At 35.7% G+C, this 14,136-nt stretch overlaps 1 protein-coding gene and 1 long non-coding RNA gene across 3 annotated transcripts in view; one reads left to right on the top strand and one right to left on the bottom strand.

Annotated features, from left to right (window-relative positions):
- The window catches only part of TTC12 (tetratricopeptide repeat domain 12), a 57,262-nt gene extending 52,218 nt beyond the window's left edge, over positions 1–5,044 (bottom strand). For both annotated transcript variants that reach the window (XM_023499446.2, XM_012545008.2), the window contains exon 1: positions 4,934–5,044. The gene's annotated coding sequence lies outside the window, so the exon portion shown is untranslated. The remainder of the gene's footprint in view (positions 1–4,933) is intronic.
- Positions 4,819–6,433, top strand: LOC116422536. The gene is made up of 2 exons (XR_004233208.1): positions 4,819–5,082; positions 6,031–6,433. It is a non-coding gene; the product is annotated as an uncharacterized LOC116422536 (long non-coding RNA).
- Positions 6,434–14,136: the final 7,703 nt, after the last annotated feature.

Here is a 14,136-nt window from a genome sequence, read left to right as displayed (position 1 = left end):
TCAAAGTCAATACACTCAAGCAATTTGTTCTATGTCAGGAATAAGAGACACAAGTAGAAAGGCATCTGATCAAAGCTAAGCCAGAGAAGAGCTGATGGGGAGCCCTAGATGGAATAGAATTGTTGCTGAGGCCAGACTTTAGTCTGTCAGTTGACTGTCAGTCTTTCTCAGTGGTGCCTGCCAGGAAGCAAGATGGGGTGGGGTTGGGGTTTCTAGAGCAATGTGACAGGTATTCAGAAGCTATTAACTATTTTAACAAACTACTCCCATGTACCAGTAATAACTAAATTCAAGATGTGGTTTAGCTTGTTTCTTGGAAGGACAGAGAAGCTTCCAACTACATGTGATGATCAGCATTTGTTAAAATCATTAATAATAACCCCTTAATTCCAGTCTATATTTCTTAGAAAGGAAGAATAGGAGGCAATGCAGATTAAGTTATCATTATTTAGCTTATTTCCTGATGGTCACTAGTTTAAGCTGTGGGTTCCTAGGCAAATCACTTAACTTTTCTAAGCCTCAAATGGGGATAATAATGTCCAGCCAGCTATCAATTTGATCTTCCTAAATAAAACACAAGTTGAATCAAGTTACTCTCTTTCCATAACATGAGTAGTTTCCTATTAACCATCAAGGTCAAATTAAAAATCCATTTGATTTTCAAAGCCCTTCATTTCTTGTCCCACTCCTCTTATTCCAGATTCCTTACCTCAATCAAGTGCTCTAGGATCTAGTGACATTGGCTTCCAGCTGTTTGTTCTTCAGATAGGAACTCTATCTCCCAACCCCAGTTTTCACAGGCTTATCTCTTGACTACCCTGAAGTCCCAACTAAACTCTCATCTTCCAGAAGTTTTTCCTTACCTATGCACTTTAATGCTAGTCTGTTCCCTCTGTTGATTATTTCCATTTTATCCTATGCATATTGTTTGCACATGATTGCCTACATGAGCTTGGCATGGTACGTGGCATGGAGCAGATTCTTAATAAATGCTTGTTGGCTTGACTTTTGTGAGGAAAGCACTTTGTAATTTTAAAATACTATATAAAAGATTGGCTATGGAGAGACTTACACGAACTGATGCTGAGTGAAATGAGCAGGACCAGGAGATCATTATATACTTCAACAACAATACTATATGATGACCAGTTCTGATGGACCAGGTCATCCTCAGCAACGAGATCAACCAAATCATTTCCAATGGAGCAGTAATGAACTGAACCAGCTATGCCCAGAAAAAGAACTCTGGGAGATGACTAAAAACCATTACATTGAATTCCCAATCCCTATATTTATGCACACCTGCATTTTTGATTTCCTTCACAAGCTAATTGTACAATATTTCAGAGTCTGATTCTTTTTCTACAGCAAAATAACGTTTTGGTCATGTATACTTATTGTGTATCTAATTTATATTTTAATATATTTAACATCTACTGGTCATCCTGCCATCTAGGGGAGGGGGTGGGGGGGTAAGAGGTGAAAAATTGGAACAAGAGGTTTGGCAATTGTTAATGCTGTAAAGTTACCCATGCATATATCCTGTAAATAAAAGGCTATTAAATTAAAAAAAAAAAAAAGATTGGCTAATATCATAAAAAGAAAATCATCAATGTTGGAGGGGATGTGGGAAAACTGGGACACTAATACATTGTTGGTGGAGTTGTTACTGATCTGAGTCATTATGGAGAACAATTTGGAGCTATGCCCAAAGGACCATAAAATTGTGCATACAGTTTTGATCCTTTTGATCCATCAATAGCATTGCTAGGTCTACATGCCAAAGAAATCCAAAAAAAGGCAAAGGACCTATTTGAACAAAAAGTATTTATAACAGCTCTTTTTGTGGTGGCTAAGAATTGGAAATCAAAAGAATACATCAATTGGGGAATGGCTTAAGAAGCTGTGGTTATATGATTGTGATGGAAATTATTGTGCCATAAGAAATGACAAATAGGATGATTTCAGAAACAAACTGGGAAAACTTACATGAATTGATACAAAGTAAAGTGAGTGGACCTATGAGAACATTATATACAGTAGTAAAAATATTGTTTAATGAGTAACTGTGAATGATTTAGCTATTCTCTGCAGTACAATAATCTAAGACAATCCCAAAAGACTCATGCCTCCAGAAGTATGGAATATACTGAAGTATGCTATTTTTATTTTCTTTTCTCCTTCTTTCTCCCCTTTGTCTTTCTCCTCTCTCTTTCTCTCTTTTTCTTAATTTGAGTGTTCTTCTGATGCCAAGTGAAATGAGCAGAACCAGGACATTATTGTACATGGCAACAAGAAGATTATATGATAATCAATTCTGGTGAGCATGGCTCTTTTCAACAATGAGATGATTCAGGCCAGTTCCTGAAGAAAGCTATTTACAACTAGGGAGGGGACAGTGGGAACTGAGTGTGGATCACAACATAACATTTTCACTTCTTTTGTTGTTGTTTGCTTACATTTTATTTTCTTTCTCATTTTTTTCATTTTTCAGCTAATTTTTCTTGTGCAGCAAGATAATTATATAAATTATATATATAAATATGTATGCATATATTGGATTTAATATATATTTTTACCATGTTTAACATATATTGGATTACTTGATGTCTAGGAGAGGGGGTGAAGGGAAGGAGGGGAAAAGCTGGAAAACAAGATTTTGCAGGGGTCAATGTTGAAAAATTATCCATGCATATATTTTGAAAATAAAAAGCTTTAATAAAAAAATTGAGTGTTCTTGTACAAACTAACATGAACATGTTTTACATGATTGCACACAAAGAAATTATATTGGATTGCTTACTATTGGGAGGGAAGAGAAGGAAGGGAGGAATAGAATTTGGAACTCAAATTTATCTTTTAATGTTAAAATTTGTTTTAACATGTAGTCAGAAAAATATATGTTAAAAATAAAATAAAATGCTACATAAATATCTTAGTATTAATAGTAGTAATAGTTCAAAACACTAACACCACCAATCACCAACTGCTGGTTGTTATATCCACAGATATATCCACAGACTTTCGGAATAGCAATGATGTCTCAGACTACTGGTCCTGCTTCTAGACCAGCCCTAAAGCTATCGGCACAGGAATCAATGCCTTTGGACCTGCAATTTGGCAATTGCTTCTGCTGGTCTGAAATAACCCCTCTACAACAGCTACATCTACTAAAAATTCAGAAAAGTAAGTCCTGGACCCCAAAGTCCTAGGCACCATTTAGATGTCAAACAATCCAAAATAAAAAAAAATAGACATGATTTTATAAGGTGAAACAACATTAAGTTGGCAAAACAATCTTTTTGACCACTGCTCCCGAAAGAGCATAGGACCTTTTCTCTGTCTTGAAGATGAACCTTCCTATATATGTTGTTTTTCCTAAAAGGATATGAGATGCTTAAGAGCTGAAACAGTCCTGCTTTTCTATTTACATTCCCAGCTTTTAGCACTTTTCAGATAGTAAGCTTTTAATAATTTTTTTTTCATTCACTGATTGATTTTTTTAAATGTTAGTTTCATTTGATCCTCAAAACAACTCTCTGCAGTAAAATAGGAGGAAAACACACATTTATAAAACATATACGGTATGTCAGTAGTAATGCGAAATGATTACTTCATCTGACCATTTTATAGATAATAAAAACTTAAGTGGAGAATCAGACTTATTGAATGAAGGTCAGTTACTGGCTGTGTGTGACAGAGGCTATGTTGGCAGAGAATCAGTAAAAGGATTTTTTCTGCCTAAGATATGGAATAAAGAACAGGAAAGGCAGAAATGTTAGAATATCAGCTACTGGCATGTTGGGATATAAGGGGGCTTTGTTGGAGGCCCTCTTGGTCCAAAAGGAGTTCTAGTACAGTGTTCTTAAACCTGCATGTATAATGGCTCCCAGGACAGTCAATGGACAATTCTTTCTTAGAATAAAGTTTTTAAATGCTTAAAATAAAATACACAGGAAAAAACTTAAGCACTTTCACAATCATATTGCAATCATATTTAAACTTGACAGGAAACTGAGGCTGAGAAGTTCAGAGAGACACAGATTGTAAGTGCCTGAGACAGGATTTAAACACAGGTCTTCCTAAAGCCAAATCCAACATCTCGTCTACTGTGCTACATATCAACCTAAATTATATTGAAATAGTTATGAAAATATTTTTTTGAAAAACAAGTTCATTTTAAAGCAGTATTATAATAATGATCAACTGTGATTTCAATACTCTAATCAATGCAATGATCCAAGGCAATTAATTCTCAAGTACTCACAAAAAAAAACAAAAAAAAAACAAAAAAAAAACATGTACAACCAGAGAACTCATATCTCTGAGTACTACTTTTAAAGAGTACTTTTTTCACTTTATTTTTCATGCCTTTTTTTTTAAACGGCAAATATAGAAATATATTCTGTATGACTACTTGTATAATTAATATACCGCTTGCTTTTTCACAGGGGAGAGGAGAAATGGAACTCCAAAATTTTAAAGTGAAAGTTAAAAATAAATAAAATCTTTTATTTTTTAAAGTTCATGGACTCCCAGGTTAAGAATCCCTGCCCTATGCCTCTAAAGTGACTTTCAGAAGTAGGTCCCAGTCGCAGCGCACCGGACTAGACACAAAGTTTAAAGGTGGGAGCAGATGTGGGCCCCTGCACGCCCAAAAGAGTTTTCTTTCATACCCTAAGGCATTTCCAGCCGTTTCTGCATAATTCAGGGAGCAGCATCCCCAAGTTTCCAACTAAACCAAGAAGCCTGGGGAAGGAGCGCGCCCCTGACTCGACAATCCCTCCCCCTATCCGCGTCCTCGTTGCCCGGCAACCACTGAATAGTTTTCCTCTCCCTTCCTCCTTCCCCATCGGCAAGCCCAAACACCTGCCCAGCGGCTGGTCCCGGAGTCTAAGGAGGTCACGTAGCATCCCACCGGCCCCAACCTAACCTCTCCAGCTATATCTTCTTGACGTTCAATGCCAGGGGTCGGCGCCCAGGAAGACCCCGCTCCACAGACTTGATGAGCCTTCTACTCGAACTAAAAACGGCGGTCGCGGGATGGGAGAGCGGAGCAGGGATTGGCCAGTTAGAGGGAGAGTGAGAAGGGAGGGTCCAGGAGGGGAACGGGGCGAGGATTGGTTAATGAAAGGACGGGCCGGGGCTGTTGGCCTTGGAAGGGGCGGGGTCAAACGCTCAAGAGTCCTTCTGGCTTAGCCCCAGAAAGGTATAAGCGTTGGACTTGGGGAGTTTTGAGGCTCCCCCTTTAGCCCTGGGATCCCGGGTGGCTGTTCCCCGAGGGCATGAAGGTTGAACTATGGCAGGAATCGGAGCTTACTGACTTGATCTAGGGGTGATGGGAAGGACACTAGCTGTGAGATTTTGGACATGTCAACTTGTGAGTCATGTTTGGATGAATGAATGAGAGGCAGCTCTCAGAAAAGCACAAGAAAGAACCCGTGAATAGGATGGGAAAGGGCCTCTTCCTCCTCCAAAAATGGGCAGTCTCTATTAAGCAGTTTCTTCCAAGCAACCTCCTTCCTTCCCCCAACAAGCCAGCCTTCATATTTTTGTCCAGGATGTTGCTCAGGCATAGTGAAATTGCTTTTTCCAAGGTTAGGAGCCAAATCTGATGGCCTCTTCTCAATCATCACCTTTCTATATATAGCATTTGACATTGTTGATTATTTTCTCTTGTTGGGGTTTTCCAGACAGTCTCATCTCCTAAGTCTACTTTTACCTATCTGACCTATATTCTATAGTCTCCTCTGCTGGATCATACACATTGTCATACACATTCCCCCTAAACCCTCCTCCCCCCAGGTTGTGTCCCAATATTCAATCTAGATCCTTTAATTATTTATACTCTCTCATTTGTTGACCTCATCTCCAATGGGCTTAAATATTATCTCTAAACAAATAACTCCCAGATTTATATATCCAAACTAGTCTCTTCCTCTGAGCTCTAATCCAGCATCATGGATTATTATTTTGATACTTTAGATATGTCAAGCATTGTGCTAATTGGTTTTTTTTTTTTTTTTACAGGTATCATCTCATTTGATCCATTTTATGAGTGCTGAAGCTTGAAGCTGAGAATTGAACTGAAGTTGCTCCACTGACCTGGATGCTGGAATGGGCAACTGACTATCCCATAGACATCCCAAACTCAACATATCAGAAACTAAGCTTATTTTTCCCCTCATCCCAAACTTTCTCACATTTTCAATATCTCTCTGAGGGCATCAGCATCCTTCTAATCATCTAGATTCAAAATCTAGATCTTAGCCTTGACTCCTCATCAACTGTTACCTCAACATATTCAATCAGTTCCCAAGCCTTGTTGATTTTACATGAATGAATAAAACAAAATTATTAAGCCCTTACTATACACAAAGTGCTGAGGAGGCAAATGATTAAAAAAAAAAAAAAAAAAAAAAAAAAAAAAAAAGCTAAGACAGTTCTTGCCCTCAGGCAGCTTACATTCCAATGGGGGAAAGTACATTTAGGGAATTAATGAGCAAGGAAAGAATCTTTAGTCCTGAAAGTTACAGAGATGATGAGTGTGGGTATAGGAGAGTAGATACATTCTTCCACGTTTCTTTTATACATCCCCTACATTCTACTCTTTTGTTTAGGTCCATATCATATCTCTCCTGGACTGTTACTGTAGCCTTCTAGTTGATAATCTCTTCTTCAAATCTCCATTTCTTTGGATATAGTCGTCCACACAAGTGACCAAGTGATAAATCCAACCATGTCATTCAGATGCAATAGTAATTTGTTGCCTTTAGGATAAAATATAAACTACTTTGTTAACATGGAAATTCCTTCCAATGTGGACCCAGGCCAGCCTTATTATCAATTATTTAACTTTAACTTTATAGTTTGAGAACATAAACTATCAGAACAAGGGAAGTCCTTTCATCTGTCTTAATGCAATTGAGGGACCTACTCTGCTTAGAAAAAAAGAGGATAAATAATCACTTGATTCTCTAACCACAAGGTTAGGAGGGTAGGAACCAAGGAGTAGAGGGTGCAGACTAAATGAAGCTGCTAATGACCCAGAGTAAAATGCTATCTTAATAAACATTAGGTATCATTGCTGTTTTTATTATAATGCCATCATGGGAAAACTTAACCACTGTTTGACTCAGTTTCCTCATCTGAAAAAAGATAATAATAGTACTACCTCCCATAATGATTGTGAGGTTCAAATGAGATAATTTTGAAGTTCTTAGCACAGTACCTGGGACAGTTGGCATTGTGTAAATATTATTGTTATTCCACTTCTGACATGCTGGCTGTGTGACCTTGGACAAGTCATAACTTTTCAGGCTTTGGCCCAGGAGTATCAAACTCAGAAATAGGGTCCTTAGATCATACATAAGAATTCCTGCTGGACCTCATGTGGTCCTTAGAAAACCACATAGAACAGATACAATGTTTTCACAAATGGACAGAACACCTTATGTAGCCCTTAAATCTATAATTCTTTGAATATGTTTTATAAATCTGAAGACCATGGTTACCACAAAAAAAAAAAAAAATGAAATTCTAAGATCTAGGGAGAATGCTTGTGTTGGATTGGGCAATAATTTGTTTACCTATTACCTAAGAGCCACTTCTATATCCATTACTACAGCACATGGGCAAGGAGTCAACTCAGTTGCTTTTTCCTCATGCTATAGTCCCACATAAAGTTATCTTCTCCAATACTTTGTGACTATTACCTTCTCAAAATAAAAATGATGGGAAAAGATAGAGGCCCTGTTGGAAGTTGTGTAGGTGCTTAATGGTTACTCAAGAGGTTTAGGCTGAGCTCAAAGATAGAGCTAAAAGGATAGGATATCCACACTCTGTCTAAAACTAATATGGTAAATCCCTGAAAACAGAGAGCCACCAGATTGCTTAAGGAGGAATGTAATGGACCAGGATGGAAGAATGGGGCAGGTTGAAACTTCTGAACCAATCAGCATTGGGATCAAACTGATGAGAGACTGCTGCTTTTCCAATCAGGAATGATAGGGGATTCAGTCTAAAAAACACAAAACAACCTCTCCTCCCCCAATTCCCCTGCATTAGGAGTATTTATTTGCAGGGGAATATGATGTGGTGGAAATAACATTAGATTTTGACATGTTATCTAGATCCAAATTTTTTGATACTTCCTAGATGTAAATCTTTGATTAAAACAGTAAATATCTTTAAATCTTCCTTCCCTTACCTATAAAATGGAGATCGAACTGCTGATTTTCCAGGTTTATTATAAGGAAAGGACATTTTATGTAGAGAACCAGAAAGCAAAGTAAGCTGAGTAAGAACATTTATGATGGTCTCTAAGACTCAGAACAGATGTTATGCAGTAGAAGGCAAAGAATTAACCATCCCATTTTTTTGTATAGGCAAACCTTGAAAATAGTACAGGTTCTATTCCAGACCACTGCAATAAAATGTATTACAATAAAATGAGTCATACTAATTTATTTTTGCTATCCCATTGTATTTAAAGTTACATTTACATTGTACTGTAGTCTAAGTGTACAATAGCATGTCTAAAAATGTATATACCTTAATTTAAAAACATTTTATTGCTTAAAAAAGCTCATCATCTGAGCATTGAGTCACAATCTTTTTGCTAGTGGAGGGTCTTGCCTCCACATTAATGACTTTTAACTGATCACAGAGTGGTGGTGAGTGAAAGTTAGGAGGGCTGTGGCAGATTTTTTTAAATGGGACAAAAATAAAGATTACTCTATCCATTGATTCTTTTTAATTGAACACTTAAGAGACCATTGTAGAGTTTTTAAGTTGGTATAATTTCAACATTTTGTCTCAAGTAAAAGGGAGAGGGAGATGAGACCAGAACTAAATAGAAAATTTGATCTATAAATACAATACTCAAGAAAAACATTAAAAGGTAAACAGGAAAGAAAAAAATATTTAAAGGTTGACCTATATTACATCCCTACATGGGAAAATGTTGTTTGTAACTCTTTTTTTTTCTTTTTCGTTGAGGGATCTGGGGTTAAATGGCTTGTGCAGGGTCACACAGCTAGGAAGTATTAAATGTCTGAATTAAGATTGAACTCAGATTCTTGACTTAAGGGCCAGCACTTTCTTCACTGCACCATCTTAGCTGCTCAACTCTTGAGAATTACCTTAGGATAGTTAGACGGGGCATATATAGAACGTAGTAAGTCTTAATTTATTTTGATGTGATATTACAGAAAAAGACATTAAGAAGTGGAAAAAGGATTGTACTCTTGAGGGAGAGGGTGGAAAGAGAAGTATATGGAGGGGAAAAAATAGAATGAAGAGAAATACATGCTGGTAATAACTATGGATTGTGAAAAGAAGGAACGCTTCCATAAAATGGAAGCAGATAACAGAGTGGATTAAAAACTAGACTCATAGTATGTTGTTTACAAAACACATTTGAAACAGTGAGAAATTCACAGAGTAAGAGTAAAAAGGTGGAGCAGAATATATTATGCTTCAGCTGAAGCAAAAAGAGCAGGGGTAGTAATTCTGATCTCAAAGCAAAAGTAAAAACAGAGCAAATGAAAAGAGATAAGGAAAGAAGCTATATTGCCCCAGACAATGAAGTGATATTAATACTAAATATATAGGCACCATGCAATACGGGATCCAAATTCTTAGAGAAGGTAAGCCAGTTATAGGAAGAAATAAACAGCAAAACTAATAGAGGACCTCAACTTCCCTCTTTCATAATTAGATGAATCTAACCACAAAATAAGAAAGAAATTGGGGACGTTAGCACATTTTTAGAAAATTTAGATATGATAGACCTCTGAAGAAAACTGAATGGGGATAGAAAATTGACCATGTATTAGGGCATAAAAACCTCACAATCAAATGCAAAAGGGAAGAAATAGTAAATGCATCCTTTTCAGATTGCAATGCAATAAAAATTACAATAAAGAGCCAGGGAAAGACAGAATAAAGATTAATTGGAAATAACCTAATCTTAAAGAATAAGTAGGTCATACAACAAATTACAGAAACAATTTTATTCAAGAGAATGACAATGATGAGACAACATATTAAAACTTATGGAATATAGTCAAAAGAATTCTTAGGGAAAATTTTTCCACCCTGTCCCTCAGTAGTATCTTGTTTCTCAACAACCCTTCCTTCAAGCTGCCCTCCTTTCTATTACCCCTTCTCCCATCTCTTACTCCTTTCTCCTAGTGTTCCTGCCCTCCCTTCTATTCAGCTCCTTACTTTTCTTTCCTCATTTTCCTATTTCTCTATAGATTTAAGATAAATTTCTATACCCAACTGAATGTATGTTATTCCTGCTTTGAGCCAAAACTGATGAGATAAAGCTTCAGACAATGTTCCTCCCTCTCCCTTCTTTCTACTATAATAGGTCTTTTTCACCTCTTCATGTGATCTAATTTACCCCCATTTTACCTCCCTTTTCTTCTCCTAGTACAATCCTTTTCTACCTCTTAATGTCTTTTACTGTAATATTACATCAGAATAAACATTTCTTTTTACCATTTTAAAAAAGCTTTTTATTTTTAAAATAAGTGCATAAATAATTTTCAACATTCATCCTTACAAAACCTTGTATTCCAAAATTTTTTCCTCCCTTTCCCCACCCTTCCCTTAGACAAGTAATCCAATTTATGTTAAATATGTTTAATTCTTCTATACATATTTCCACAATTATCATGCTGCACAAGAAAAATCAAATCAAAAAAAGAAAAAATAAGAAAACAAAATAAGTAAAAATACTATGTTGTGATCCACACTTGGCCCTCACAATCCTCTCTCTGGGTGCAGATGCCTCTCTTCATCACAAAACCGTTGAAACTGGCCTGATTCACCTCTCGGTTGAAAAGAGCCATGTCCATTAGAATTAATCATCATATAATCTTCTTGTTGCTGTGTACAATGTTTCCTGGTTCTACTCACTTCACTTAGCATCAGTCTCTCCAATTCTCTCTAAAATCATGCTTCTGATAATTTCTTATAGAACAATAATATTCCATAACATTCACATATCATAACTTATTCAGCTATTCCCCACTTGATGGGCATCCACTCAGCTTCCTTGACACTACAAAAAGGGCTGCTATGAATATTTTTGCATATGTGGATCCTTTTCTCTTTTTTATGAGAAAAAGGGCTCTTTGGGATAGAGGCCCAGTAGAGAGACTGCTGGATCAAAGATTATGCACATTTTGATAGCCCTTTGGACATAGTTCTAAATTGCTCTCCATAATGGTTGGATCAGTTAGATCACCAACAATATATTAGTGTCCCACTTTTCCTACATCCTCTTCAGCATTCATCATTATCTTTTCCATCATTTTAGCCAATCTGAGAAGTGTGTAGTGATACCTCAGAGTTGTCTTAATTTGCATTTCTTTTATCAATGATTTAGAGAATTTTTCATATGACTAGAAATGGTTTTAATTTCATCTGAAAATTGTCTGTTCATATGCTTTGACCATTTTTGAATTGGAGAATGGCTTATATATATTCTTAAAAATTTGAGTCATTTCTCAATGTAGTTCAGAAATGATGGCTTTATCAGAACCCTTGGATGTAAAATTTTTTCCCAGTTTATTATTTCCCTTCTAATCTTGTCTTCATTGGTTTTGTTTGTGGAAAAACTTTTCAATTTAATATAATCAAAACTAACCATTTTGCTTTCCAAAATGTACTCTAGTTCTTCCTTAGCCACAAATTCATTCCTCCTCTACAGATCTGAGTGATAGAATTTCCTTTATTCTAATAATATACTTATAGCATCATTTTTTACGTCTAAATCATGAACCCATTTCAACCTCATTTTGGTATATGATGTTAGGTGTGGGTCAGGGTCTAGTTTCTGTCATACTAATTTCTAATTTTCCCAGAAATTTTTGTCAAATTTTGAATTTTTATCCCAGAACCTGGGGTCATTGACTATTGTGTCTTGTGAACCTAACCTATTCCACTGACCTATTTCTTAAGTCAATACCAAATGGCTTTATTGATCACTGCTTTATATTATAGTTTTAGGTCTGGTATCTAGACCACCTTCATTTTTTTCATTAATTCCTTTGAAATTTTTGAACTTTTTTCTTCCAAATGAACTTTGTTATTCTTTTTTCTAGCTCTGTAAAATAATTTCTTGGGAGCTTGATTGGTATGGCTTTGAATAAGTAGGTTAATTTAGGTAGAATTGTCTTTTTTATTATATTAACTTGGCCTATCTGTGAGTACTTGGTATTCTTCCATTTGATTAGATCTGACTTTATTTGTGTGGAAAGTGTTATGTAATTATGTTCATATAGTTCCTGACCTTGCCTTAGCAGGTAGACCCCCAATGATTTTATATTATCTATAATTATTTTAGATGGAATTTCTCTTTGTATCTCTTGCTGATGGACTTTATTGGTAACATATAGGAATACTGATGATTTATGTAGATGAATATTTTTAGAAACATAGATTTTCTAGCTTAATAGGAAAGGAAATAAAATATGTAAATAATCCCATTTTAGAAAAAGAAATTGAACAAGCCATCAATTAACTCCCTAAAAAAATCTTCAGGGCCAGATGGATTTAAAAGTGACTTCTACCAAACATTTAAAGAACAATTAATTCCAACACCATATAAATTATTTGGAAAAATAGGCAAAGGAGGCCTGCCAAATTCCTTCTATGACACAAATATGGTGCTACTACCTAAACTAGGAAGAGCCAAAACAGAGAAAGAAAATTATAGATTTCTCTAATGGATATTGATGCAAAAATTTTAAATAAAATATTAGAAAAGAGATTATGACAATTTATTAGCACAATGATACCAAAATGGCACTTATGCTGGAAATGCCGGGCTGGTTCAATATAAAAAAAACTATTGGCATAATTGACCATATCAATAATAAAACTAACAGAAATTATATGATAATCTCAGTAGATGCAGAAAAAGATTTTTGACAAAATACAGCACAATTCTATTAAAAAGTAATAGAGAACATAGGAATAAATGAAATTTTCCTTAAAATTATAAGCCACACATTGACCCACATAACACCGAACACCAAGTCAAGGTCAAAATGGGTTGATGATCTAAACATAAAGAATGAGATTATAAATAAAGTTAGAAGAACATAGGATAGTTTACCTTTCAGATCTGTGGAGGAGGAAAGAATTTGTGACCAAAGAAGAATTAGAGATCATTATTGATCACAAAACGAAACATTTTGATTATATTAAGTTAAAAAGTTTTGTACAAACAAAACTAATGCAGACAAGATTAGAAAGGAAGCAATAAAGTGGGAAAACATTTTTACAGTCAAAGGTTCTGATAAAGGCCTCATTTCCAAAATATATAAAGAATTGACTCAACTTTATAAGAAATCAAGCCATTCTCCAATTGATAAATGGTCAAAGAATATGAACAGACAATTTTTGGATGAAGAAATTGAAACTATTTCTAGTCATATGAAAAGGTGCTCCAAATCATTATTGATCAGAGAAATGCAAATTAAGACAACTCTGAGATACCACTACATACCTCTCAGATTGACTAAAATGACAGGAAAAGATAATGACAAATGTTGGAGGGGATGTGGGAAAACTGGGACACTGATACATTGTTGGTGGAGTTGTGAATGGATCCATCCATTTTGGAGAGCACTTTGGAACTATGCTCAAAAAGTTATCCAACTGTGCATATCCTTTGACCCAGCAGTGTTACTACTGGGCTTATATCCCAAAGAGATGTCAAAGAAGGGAAAGGACCCACATGTGCAAAAATGTTTGTGGCAGCCCTTTTTGTAGTGGCTAGAAACTGGAAACTGAATGGATGTCCATAGATTGGAGAATGGCCGAGTATATTATGATATATGAATGTTATAGAATATTATTGTTCTGTAAGAAACGATCAGCAGCATGAATACAGAGAAGCCTGGAGAGACTTACATGAACTGATGTTAAGTGAAATGAGCAGAATTAGGAGGTCATTATATACTTCAACAACAATAATATATGCTGATTAATTCTGATGGACATGGCTCTCTTAAACAACGAGATGATTCAAACCAGTGTCAATTGTTCAATAGTGAAGAGAATCAGCTACACCCAGAGAGAGAACTATGGGAAATCAGTATGGACCATAACATA

The sequence above is a fragment of the Sarcophilus harrisii genome, chromosome 3 (assembly GCF_902635505.1).
Source record: "Sarcophilus harrisii chromosome 3, mSarHar1.11, whole genome shotgun sequence".
Classification (NCBI taxonomy): Eukaryota; Metazoa; Chordata; class Mammalia; order Dasyuromorphia; family Dasyuridae; genus Sarcophilus; species Sarcophilus harrisii.
The sequence above is the reverse complement of the archived record's forward strand: the minus strand, read 5'-3'. Positions and strand labels throughout refer to the sequence as shown.